At 45.9% G+C, this 12377-nt stretch overlaps 1 protein-coding gene across 1 annotated transcript in view; it reads right to left on the bottom strand.

Annotated features, from left to right (window-relative positions):
* Nucleotides 1-11248: 11248 nt before the first annotated feature.
* The window catches only part of LOC123629855 (ankyrin repeat domain-containing protein 26-like), a 45937-nt gene continuing 44808 nt past the window's right edge, over nt 11249-12377 (bottom strand). The window contains exon 15 of the mRNA XM_045539227.1: nt 11249-11359. The gene's annotated coding sequence lies outside the window, so the exon portion shown is untranslated. The remainder of the gene's footprint in view (nt 11360-12377) is intronic.

Genomic DNA, 12377 nt, shown 5'->3' with positions numbered 1-12377 from the left:
TTCAAGGCAGAATTGAGCACAAGCTGAGGTCCAGGCTCTGAAAGAAATCCAGGTGTTTCCCTGTAGGAGCACGTCGTAAAACCAGCACACACTCCGGGCCCCAGATGCCCACTCCTTCCTACCAGGGGAGCCCATTCATGTTCTCGGTGAGAAGGCACCTCCCGGAGGTGGCCACCATGCAGCATCTGATGTGACTCAGTGCCCCTTAGGCCGCTGTGTCGGCTGGGCCAGCTCCCTCCCATGCTCGAACTGCTGTTGGCCGCCTCATGGAGCAGGGACAGCTCCCACTCCAGGTCTTCAATCCTCTGAGCGAGGTGGACTCTCCTCACCTCCAGCTCCAGGGCCTGGTGGCTCTTCAGGGCCCAGGGTCCCAGCTTCTCTCCATATGGGCCACTTGTCTCCAGTGGGTGAAGTTTATCTTCCTGCCACTCACAAGAGGAGATGCTGGGAGCCACCTGGGAATGACAGATGCACAACATGGACAGGTGACCCCTGAACGCTCTCAGCTCACTCTATCCTGAGCCCTCTCTGTGGTCTTGGCCCTGACTTTTGTCATTTAGACACTCTCTAGGCACCAACATCCACCCCAAACATGGGAAGATGCCAGTGAGCTCCCTCCAGGGACTGACCTCATGATTAACAAATGAAGACACAGTGTTCACAAGTTTCTGTCACCACAGTAATGCACAACAGTGGCCAACTATATCATTATACAATTGTCATGTTTAATAATTTAGAATGATTATTGAATAATTAAATCTCAGCATATTTTATAATCCCACATCTAATCCTAATTTTCCCTTCCTTAAAACCAGGGATATTTGTATAGAATGTATTTTTAAGGATGATCACCTGTTACTTTATCCTCAACAAGTCATGCTCTTCTGGCCCCTCAGTGCAGCTGAGGACAGGCTCCTGCACCTACCTAGTCCCTCTGCTGTCGAGCTACCTTCACGGCTGCCCGTCTGAGGTGGACGGAGGACGGGTTCACAGAGGAACTGACCCCTCAGCTTAGAGCAAACGCTGTGGAGGAAGTCCAGATAAAGCTCAGGGCAAGAATGATTGGTGCGATGAGATGACAGGAAGCCAGCATCTGCATTTGGGTTTCCCGAGGGGACCCACCTCTGGGGCTCAGGGACCCTGGAAGGCCGTGAGAGACACAGTTCCCGCAGCCTCACTGGGAAGGGCATCTGTGCCTCTCGTGGCCAGTCCTTGGGCCACACCCTGCCTTGTCTGCTCACAAGAGAAATGTCCCCTCAGCTGTTTGTGGACACAGGTGCCCTTTCTTATCGTTTCTGTACTGAGAGGTCAGTTTGACCAAGAAGAGTTGATATTCCAGATCTTCAGACATCAAGACCCAGATACCCACGATGTTCTCCTGAAACTCTCCATATTGAGGGACCAACCTGACTTTCCCTGCTGAGTAAGAATGAGAAGAAAACCTGCCCCTTGGCCCGGACTCCTGGGGTCACCGTGGCAGAGGGTGTTCCCTGGCAGGGGAAGAGGGGATTCTGTGGTATTTCAAGGTATCCTAGCCCAGACGCCCACACTGGGAAGGCGGATGTGAGAAGGTGCCTACCCATGCCCCTCCGCCACCCAGGGTGCTTCGCTAATTTTAGCAACGCACGGACGAGGCTGGGAAAAGTGAGGCCCTGGGCTTCGGTGTGAAAGTCCAGGGGCCCAGAACAGAGGATTAAACATGACCCGATAGCAAAGTGGGGACAGGACACACAGTTAGAGATAAATGACATAAAAGGTGCCAGAAACTTCAAGTCTGGTTGAATAGTATCTTATACAGTATGAAAACAATCAAACTGGTGAACTAACACCCAAAGACTGGCTGTCAGCTTTAGCAAATAAAGTTGGCTTTTTTGCTTTACTTTTTCTTTTTTTTTTTTTTTTTTGAGACAGAGTCTCGCTTTGTTGCCCGGGCTAGAGTGAGTGCTGTGGCATCAGCCTAGCTCACAGCAACCTCAGACTTCTGGGCTTAAGCGATCCTCCTGCCTCAGCCTCCCGAGTAGCTGGGACTACAGGCATGCGCCACCATGCCCGGCTAATTTTTTCTATAGAGATTTTTAGTTGGCCATATAATTTCTTTCTATTTTTTTAGTAGTCATGGGGTCTCGCTCTTGCTGAGGCTGGTCTCGAACTCCTGACCTCGAGCAATCCACCGGCCTCAGCCTCCCAGAGTGCTAGGACTACAGACGTGAGCCACCGCGCCCGGCCTTGCTTTACTTTTTCTATATTTTTAAGGAAATAAAGTTATCTTGAGCTCAGTGCAGACACAATGGCATGATCACTTCTATCTTTCATCCTCCTTTCTTCTCCATCCATTCATGTGTCTGCAGCTAGGACAGGGAACAGCCTGGATGGAAGATGCATCTTGCAGAAAGCTCCTGGTCCCAGAGGTGTGCACTATTAATTAGGCTACATCTACAACAGCCATTGTTAGTGCTCCTTTTCCATGCCCGTCCTCAGTATTTTCAGGCTGTGAATTAATTTAGAGAGTTTCAACCTAATCTGACGGTGTGGGCTTCCCTGTCTCCAGCCCCAGCTCTAAGCTTTCCATTCATGAAACCAACAAAACAGAACCTGACTTTGACTGGCGGACATTCTGGTCAGAGCTGGCTATTGCAGTCCCAACACCTCTCTGTGGAAGGGGCCGTGACTCCATGGGTCCCACCCCCCTGGACACCTTAGGAGCTGAGATGCTCGTCTGCTGGGCTTACCACAAATGTGCTGCCTTCACCTGGGGGCAGTGGGTCTGGCTCATCCTCCTCTTTCTGGAGCTCCGGGGCTGGAGAAGAGAGCTGGAAGAACTCCTCATTCACCTCATGCACAGTGTCTTCCACATGCCATATCTTTCTCTAGAAACAAGGAACATGTGGTCTTTATTACTTTCATTTGTATTCTAAGATCATTGAAAATTTCTTGTGCTCCTACTCCATGATTGACAGCGGGGTCAGTGCAGGGCACACAGACTCAGAGTCAGGTGCTGCTCTCGGACAGCTGAGCATCTGAAGGCAAGGGGAGCCAGACCTGCAGCCCAGCACAGCAAAGCAGTAAAGCTAATTGTAGAGAGATACACCAGGCACTGCAGGAGCAAAAAGCAAGACACCCAGTCCAGGAAGGATGGTCAGGGAGAGCTTTCTGGAGGAGGGAATGTCTCAGCTGAATATTAAAAGTTGGACAGGAGTTAGCAGGGTGGAGAGAGGGAGAAGAGCATTTTAGGCAAAGGGAGCAGCATTTGGGTAAACACAGGCATGAGAGAGTATAGGTAACATTGATCTATTTGTCCATCTATTCATTTGTCCACCCATTCGTTCATCCATCCATTCATCTAACCTTTCATAAATGAACTGAACCATCCATCTACCCATATATCCATCTAGCCACCAACCCACTCGGTTATTTGTCCATCCATATATCCACCCATCTATCCACCCACCCACCCATTCTCTACCCAGCTATCTATCTATGCTTCCATCCATAAGTATAGAAAGACTTACTATGAACCCAGTGTGTATCAAGACAATGGTCAGTTATGGGACACTATTAGGGAACTTCCATGGAGTTTATAAGCTGTGAAGAAAGGCAGACATATGGCAAGAAATTACATGCGAAGGGGGTTATGTGAGTGGATGTTTGGGTTGCAGTGGGGATTAATTAAAGTTCATTTGGCAGTAGCATAGAATTTGTCAGGAAAAGTGTCAAGAGATGATGCGAGAGAAATGAGGGTGGCGTGCTTTTCTTACATTGTGGGGTCATCTAAAGGCCAATTTGGTAGAACCTTTCTTATGAATAGAACCTTCATTTTCTAGGGAGGGTCAATTTGCCCAGCTGAAATATGATTTATCTCAGACTCTCCATAAGATAGAGATGATCATGTGGCCAGTTTTGGCCAAAAAGATGTAAAAGGCAGTGTTGCCGGCCTCTAAATGATGGCTTTGTTGTCAGGCTGGCCTCATAAAATGACTGCCAGCAGCACGCATGCTGGCTACTCCTTCACATCCAATGGCAGAGCAAAGGCCAAGGACAGTTGTTAGAACCGGTGGTTCTAAAACCATATGGTCTCAAGTTTCACTCTGACTGGGCCACCCCGATCCAATTTATGTAACTAGGAAAGTGCCATTCCCTGATTGACTTACATCTGCGTCAATCACTATGACAGGGAAATGGGATTATTCCAAGTGGTTTAGAGCAACCAGAGCCCTCCTCTGGATCTGAAGATGAGGTTTCCCCTTCTAAACACCATGGCTGTCGCTCGAAGGAACTGAAAATGGATGGTAGAACAACTTCAATGTTTGCTACAATTAAAAAAATAATTTTTAGCTATTTAGTGCAGTGTTCCTCGTTGCCTTTTTTTCATTTTAAAGTTATCACTTATTTTACTACATTAGACACTTTCCAAATAAAATATCATGCTTTAGCATCCACAGGCAGGCATAGCTTAGAGTGAATTAATGGAAGCCAAGACATTAGCAACAATTTCAGAATATCCAGGTTGGCGGTCTTGTCTTCTCTCTCCAATTCCCCTGATTTTTCTCTCCCTCCATTTTCTCAATGATCTTTTGTTTTCCCTTTCCTTCCACTTATAATCCTGTTTTTCTCCTCTCAATATGACTTTTAACATAAGCAAACATAACTGGATGTATAGTTAGACATTTGCCTACCTCCCACAAGTTTAGCTAAAGCCTCAAAGCTGTTGACACAGGTGACAATGTCCTCCCACAGAGGAACTACACATGCCCTCTCAGGAGTTATTCAGAGGAAGCCAAAATCATCCATTGCTCATGTCCCCGGCATCCTGTGAAAGAGAAAAATAGAGATTCATTAGAAACACAGTTCTACAGAGGTGAATTTATAGGTAGAGATGAGACAGGGATGGTCTCACCCCCCCCCAGAGCCAACTGAGGAAGACTTTCAAGTGACTCACTCAGAGAGTGCCGGTGCTTGGCAGAAGGGGGAGCTAGTATCTTATTCTCCAAATGGATATATACCAAGAGCCACAGTCTAGGAGTTTGGCGGGTGAAACAGGGGAAGAAAGAAGAGAGTAAAAGAACAAATATTGCCCATCCTTCCCACCGCTGAACCTCAAGCTTTAGGGGGAGGGTTGAGCTGGGCTGAGGGTGGAGAGCTTACAGGAAACCTTTAAGTTGTATGCAGGATGGAAAGTTGGACTGAACTGGGCTTTCTAATACCTGAAAACACCACTCTTCAATAATATCCCCAAAAGGCCCCGCCGAAGCTTTTTTCAAGAATTGAGAAAGAAAAGTCCAAAAGAATACCATTTTAAGTTAGTTGCGGAAACATTCCTTAAAATTTTACATTACCTTTTTAATGCGAAGAAAAAGGTAGTTTCCTAATTCTACCCTACTGAATTCAGTTATTTATTAAGCAGGAGGAGTGGCTGCCTGAGCCCACAGAGAGATGGAGCTGAGCTTCTCTGGCTTGTGCCCTGGACACCAGCAGGGGAGGAAGCCCGGCACTGCTGAGCACAGAGCAGAACGTACGTAAACAGCTCACTGCCCCTGGGAAATGGCAAATATTTAGCACATATGAAATATTTCCATTTCAGAATTCTGACAAGCAGAATTGTAATATACATAATATCCAAATTACTTCTGACTGGTAGAATTGTGTGGAATAAAGTAGAATTTTTCCATTGAGTCTTTTGGCAAAACATGGAATTACCTTCCTGTAGGAAAAGAAATTCACTTGGGATCAATGAAATCAGCCTTAAGAGTGTAGAGAATGTATTTGAACAAAATTATTATTAGCCTAAAATGAATATGGATAAATACCTGATAGAAAATAATCACCAAGGCCCGGCACGGTGGCTCACGCCTGTAATCCTAGCACTCTGGGAGGCCGAGGTGAGAGGATTGCTGGAGCTCAGGAGTTCAAGACCAGCTTGAGCGCGAGAGCCAGACCCCCTCTGTACTAAAAATAGAAAAATTAACTGGGCATAGTGTCTGTAGTCCCAGCCACTCTGGAGGCTGCACCAGGAGGATTGTTTGAGCTCAGGAGTTTGAGGCTGTGGTGAGCTATGATGAGGCCATTGCACTCTAGCCCAGGTGACAGAGAGAAACCCTGTCCCAAACAAAACAAACAAAAAAACCCCACATTACTCACATGGTATGATTTATACTCAAAAAATCCCTATCAATTTGAATCCATTATATTTGAAATCTCCAAACAACTTTCAAATATTGAAAAAAGACACATGCCAGAGCTCCTGCCTAGTAACTTCCAAGTGGAGAGTTTATGGATAATTCATTCTAACATTTCGTAAGCAGGTAGCATACCCGCGTACATTATGACGGTGGAAAACATAAAAGGGAAAAGCCAGCGACAGCACTGCTCATTCACAGTCAGCACAGTAGTGGGCTGGTGACAGTTTTCTAGGTGACTCTCAGGGAGGCTCCAACCCGGCGGCGCTGGGTCAACGTGACTCCTTAACCCTGGCCCTTACAACTACACACCACTGTGATGCGCTCCGAAGCTGATTACAAAAGCCTGACTGCTTGGGCACATCAAGTACTTGGGCGTCCTTTTATATTTTTCTCCCACGGAACACGAAGCCTGACACCTGAAACTCATCTAACCTTGTTCGGGGGCTTTGGAGTTTTTATTACTTTTAAAGCTCACTGGGCATAGATTCAGTTTCGTGTGTGCTGTGTATGCAAGACCAACCCATCTCCCGCATGCACGGGGAAGAACGCCTGACAATCAAGCGGCTCCGTCTCCTGAGTAACTTTTTTATCGGTTAGTCCTGAAATTTCCACAGGCAGCAAACGTCAAGCACCGGCCTGGCCACGCGCACAGACCGGGCCCTGGCGCCTCCCGGGCGGATCTGTCCACCCTGGTCCCGCCCGGCCCAGCCCCGGCCCAGCCCCGGCCCGCTCCGCCCGGGGCCCTGACCCGCGCCCCCCTCGCTGGCCCCGGCGCAGCAGGGCGCCTCGTCGCGAGCGCGGGGCTCCCCGGACCGCCCGCCGCGCGTGTCCCGAAGCCGTCCCCACCCGGGTCGCACCCACGCCTGGCCTGGCGGCCGCACCCCGGTCCCCCATCCGAGGCCCCCGCAACTCCCCCAGAGGCCGCGCCCGGAGCCCGTCGGCGCTCCCGGAAGGGGGTCCCGCGGGGGACTGAGCTCGCAGCGTCCTCTCCTCTCCAGACACCTTCTCCTCCAGCCGCGCTCACCTGGCCGGCTCCCGCCGAGGGGCCGCCCGCCCGCACCCCGGGCCGCGGCGGGAGCGGGGCTCGGTGGGTCCGCAGTCGTCACGGCGCGGGGCGGGGGCTCCCTCCCGCGGGTCAGGCCCGCCCTTGAGTTTGACCTTTCCCCCCAGCCTGGCTGTGGGGAGGGGCCGAGCGGGCTCGTGCATGTCTCTGTGTGCGTGCGCGCTACCGGGCAAGGGGCCAGGGTCGCTCCCCGATGCCGGCGTCATTGCCATGGCAACGGCAGCCCATACCCCCCTCCCCAGTTTTCCAATTCCTGTCCCCGCCCACCGTGTGCGTCCCTGGGCCTCTTGTGCTCTCTCACAGGAATGCACGCACTCTCAGAGCACTGGGGCGTTGGGAGGTCATCTGGGCCTCCGCGCTCCCTGTCCCTCTATCTCCGCCTCTCGAAGTTCGACCAATCCGGTGAGAAGGAGGTGTGGGCGGGGCGGGCTCGGCTCCCAGAGAGGTGTGAAAAATTTCCCGATGCCGAGTGAAAACTGTTCCAGAGCGACAGAGCATGTCCAGTAGCAAAAGGGCGCGCTGGAGGCCAGTTTAGGGAGGAAGAGGAGGTGGCGGCATCGGGGTAGGTGAGAGAAACGTTAGGGCAGGTACTGTGCTGTCAGATTCGGACCCTGTGGATTGGAATGTAGCTCCGCCGCGTCTGGCTGTGTGACCTGGGGCGTGCTCCTTAAACACTGAACTGCACGTCCCGGGTAAAATGGGGTTGGTGAGTAAAATCGACCGCTGTTCTTCCAAGGATCGAAAGAGAGAATGTGGGAAACGCCTCACCTGGCAAAGGGTAGAACCTAAACGCCTGGGTATTATTATGGAGCCCACATCCTCCGTATTTCACAGATGGAAGGGGGCAGGGGACTTAGTCAAAACTTAAGGGACTCGTTCCAGGTCAGGTAGTGGCAGAGAGCCAGGCTTCCAGTTCAGTAATCCTCGTCCTACGTAGCCTGTCTTGTGCGGGGGCATCACAAATCCCGTGTGATCTGTGTGTCACTTCGTAGTCTTGCCTCCTTCCCAGCCCCGCGAAGGTTTAAAATTCCGCACATAGGGTTGAACAGCTTTGGGGCAACTTTTAGAAATTCAGCTTCTGAATTTGCCCCTGAACGACCAGCAGAATGGTGCTTTCCTCAATTCCCTTGGGGCCGCTGCATTTCTTCTAAAGTTTTGGTTAAAGCGTAAACACAGTAGCAGGGACCTCCAGGACCTCCACAATCCCTAGCTGGTGGAGGGAAGGTAACTCGGTTAACCAACATTTACCTAACATCCACCAAGCAGCAAATGTATTGAGCACCCTAATGCTTACCCACACCCTAATCCCTAACCCTAACCCTAGTTCTAACCCTAACCCATTCATCATTGTTTCTTAGGCCTGAGTACTACTCCATGGTATACATATACCACATTTTATTAACCCACTCATGTATTCACGTGCACTTGGGTTGTTAACACCTCTTCGCAATTGTGAATTTTGCTGCAATAAACATTTGAATGCAGATGTCTTTTTTATAGAATATCTTTTGTTCTTTTGGGTAGATGCCCAGTAATGGGATTGCTGGATCAAATGGTAGGTCTATTTGGATCTCTTTGAGATATCTCCATATTGCTTACAACAGCGATTGCACTAATTTGCAGTCCCACCAGCACTGTATGAGTGTTCCTATCTCTCTGCATCCACACCAACATGTATTGTTTTGGGACTGTTTGATAAAGGCCATTCTCACTGGAGTTAAGTGATATCTGATTGTGGTTTTGATTTGCATTTCCCTGATGGTTAGAGATGTTGAGCACTTTTTATATGTTTGCTGGTCATTATTCTGTCTTTTGAAAAGTTTCTGTTCATGTCCTTTGCCCATTTATTGATGGGGTTGTTTGATTTTTCCATGTTGATTTTCTTAAGTTCTATATAGATTCTTGTTACCAGCCCTTTATTGGATGTATAGAAAGCAAATATTTTCTCCCATTTTGTAGGCTGTCTATTCACTCTAATGACAGTTTCCTTGGCTGTGCAAAAGCTTTTTAATTTGATCAGATCCAATTTATTTATTTTGGTTGCTGTTGTGATTGCTTTGGGGATCTTCTTCATAAATCCTTTACCTAGGCCAATGTCTAAGAGACTTCCCGACATTTCTTCCAGAATTCTTAAGATTTCATGCCTTAGGTTTAAGTCTTTTATCCAATGTGAGTTGATTTTTGTGAGAGGTGGGGATCTAATTTTAATCTTCTATGTGTGGATATCCAGTTTTCCCAGCACCACTTATTGAATAGAAATTCTTTTCTGCAATGTATGCTTTTGTGTGCTTTGTTGAAGATTAGATGACAATATGAGGATGGTATTATATCTGGGATCTCCGTCCTATTCCAAAAGTCTGTATCTCTGTTCTTGCGCCAGTACTATACTGTTTTGGCTGCTATAGCCTTGTAGTAAAGATTGAAGTCTGGCAGACTGATGCCTCCCAATTTGTTCTTTTTGCTTAAGATTGCTTTGGCTATACAAGGTCTTCTCTGGTTCCAGAAGCAGTGTAGAATTATTTTTCCTAAATCTGTAAAGGATGATGGTGGAATTTTGATATGGATTGCATTAATTGTACAGATCACTTTAAGTAGAATGGACATTTTAACAATATTGATTCTACCAATCCATGAACACGGTAGGGATTTCCATCTGTGCACATCCTCTACACTTTCTCAGTGTTTCATAGGTTCACCCTATACATATCTCTCACCTCGTTATATATATTGTTAAATAATTAATTCTCTTTGATGCTATTGTGAAAGGTGTTACATTTTTTATTTCATTTTTGGCTTGACTGTTATTGGCATATATGAATACCATTGATTTTTGTGCATTAAGTTTGTATCCTGAGACTTCACTAAATTTATATATCAATTCCAGGGGTCTCTTGTTTGAATCCTTGAGATTTTCTAGGTATAATAGCATATCATCAGCAAAGAGTGAGAGTTTGACTTCTTCTGCCCCTGATCAGACACCCTTAATTCCCTTCTCTTGTCTGATTGCTATGACAAGCACTTCCAGCACTATGTTGAATAGAAATGGAGGTAGTGGGCAAACTTGTCTGGTTCCAGTGCTAAGTGGGAATGCTTTCAATTTTTCCCCTTTCAGTATGATATTGGCTGTGGGTTTATCATATATGGCCTTAATAATTTTAAGGAATGTTCCATCTATGCCTATTTTGTTAAGAGTTTTTAACATAAAAGTGCACTGTATTTTATCAAATGATTTTTCTGCATCTATTGAGAGAATCATATGGTCTTTATTCTTTCTTTATTTATGTGGTAAATTACATTTATAGATTTGCATATGTTGAACCATCCCTACATCCCTGGGATAAAGTGGACCCCACCCCCTGGTCATGGTGAATTACTTTTATAAATGCTCTTGGATTTGGTTTGCTAAAATTTTGTGGAGGATTTTTGCATCTATATTCACCAGTGATTTTCATCTGTAGTTTTCTTTCTTTTGCTACATCTTTTCCTGGCTTTGGCATCAAGGTGATATTGGCTTCACAGAATGAGGTGGGGAGGATATCATCCTTCTCAATGTTGTTGAATAATTTCTGCAGTATAGGTGTGAGTTCTTCTTTGTAAGTTTGGTAAAATTCAGATGTGAATCCATCTGGTCTGGAACATTTTTTTCTTGTTGGAAGACTTTTAATTGCTGCTTCAATTTCTGTGCTTGATATTGGTCTGGTCAGGAATTCTATTTTTTTCTGATTGAGCCTAGGTATGTTCTGTGTAAGCATTTGGAACTTGAAACTTTTCTCTAACTTTAAGACTGTTTCCAAAAGTTAATCAGAAATAAACAAATGAAGGAATGAATGATCAGAAAAATGAAAAGCCTTAGGCAAATTTTATTTCTCCAAGAAGAAAGAGTCATATAAATCAGTGCTTAAAATTAAAATTATAAACAGCTAATATTTTGGCAGTCTGAGGATGTAAAACTGGCTTTCATTTGCAAGACCTACTTAAAAGTCTTTCACATTGTATATTTTTTTTAAAAAAAAATTGGCACATATTTCCATGATGCTTTCTAAAGAATGTCTTCATTTAGATTTGACTCATCAGTGAATCTAGAGAAGAAGCTCTTCCACAGGAGAGTATCCAGCAGCATCTGGAAAGGAAAGTTAGAGTATTCTTTACCTAACAGATTTCATTGGAACTAAGTGAAAGTGAGTAAAAAAGAGTCAAGAAGTTTATCAGCATGTTAATAATAAAAAATATGTATGTACAAATGTAATATAAAATTATTATTAAATATAATTTGCCTGTAGTTGCACATTGAATTAATTGTCATTGTGGTTAGGTATCAGAGCTTCTGCTTTTCTGAGTCTTCATTCACTTACTCAACAACCATGTGCTAAGGTACTATGACAAGCACTGGTATACAAGGTAAGGATGATAGAGCCACATCATTGACCTCGATAATCATATAGTATACTATGAAAAACAAAACAGACAAATAGGCAATTTCCATGCAGAGTCATAGAGACTATAACAAGTTTAAAAGAAGGCACAATTGGAACACACAGAAGGGCCATATGTCTAAGTCTTCTCTCCAACACTATAAACTTTTTGATGCAGTGATATGGAAGTTGATAGCTGAGAGACAAGGAAAATGTGTGCCAGATAGAGGGCAGCAGCAAATGCAAAGTGCTGGATGTGAGGAGGAATGCTGTAGAATTCTAAGTAGTGGAGTTTAGTGAGATGCTACGGCAAAGGGGCAGAGTAGGTACGTGGTAAGAGATAAGGCTGAATAAACTAACAAGAACCACATTAATATGGGTGCTTTCTCCCATGCTAAGAAATATGGAACTTTTTCTGAGGGCAAAAGTACACCAATGATATAGTGAATGACTCATTTACAGTGTCACCCGTCAGGTGACTGCATGTGAACTGCAAGTGCTTGGCTAAATGTTGCTAGTGAATCTGGGGTCTTTTGGCCTGAAGTTGCTAACCTAAAGGTAGAAAGTTGATGATGCCTTGGTTTTCTGAGAATAGTTCCAGTGTGCTGGGTGACACACTGACAGATTCATGAGGATGGCAGGAGTAAATAAAGTGTAGAGCCAGAAAAAAAAAAAGTTACATACACTTCATGAGATTTGTAAAAAGCTATGAAACATGATGATGCA

The sequence above is a fragment of the Lemur catta genome, unplaced genomic scaffold (genome assembly GCF_020740605.2).
Source record: "Lemur catta isolate mLemCat1 unplaced genomic scaffold, mLemCat1.pri scaffold_55_ctg1, whole genome shotgun sequence".
Classification (NCBI taxonomy): domain Eukaryota; kingdom Metazoa; phylum Chordata; class Mammalia; order Primates; family Lemuridae; genus Lemur; species Lemur catta.
The sequence above is the reverse complement of the archived record's forward strand: the minus strand, read 5'-3'. Positions and strand labels throughout refer to the sequence as shown.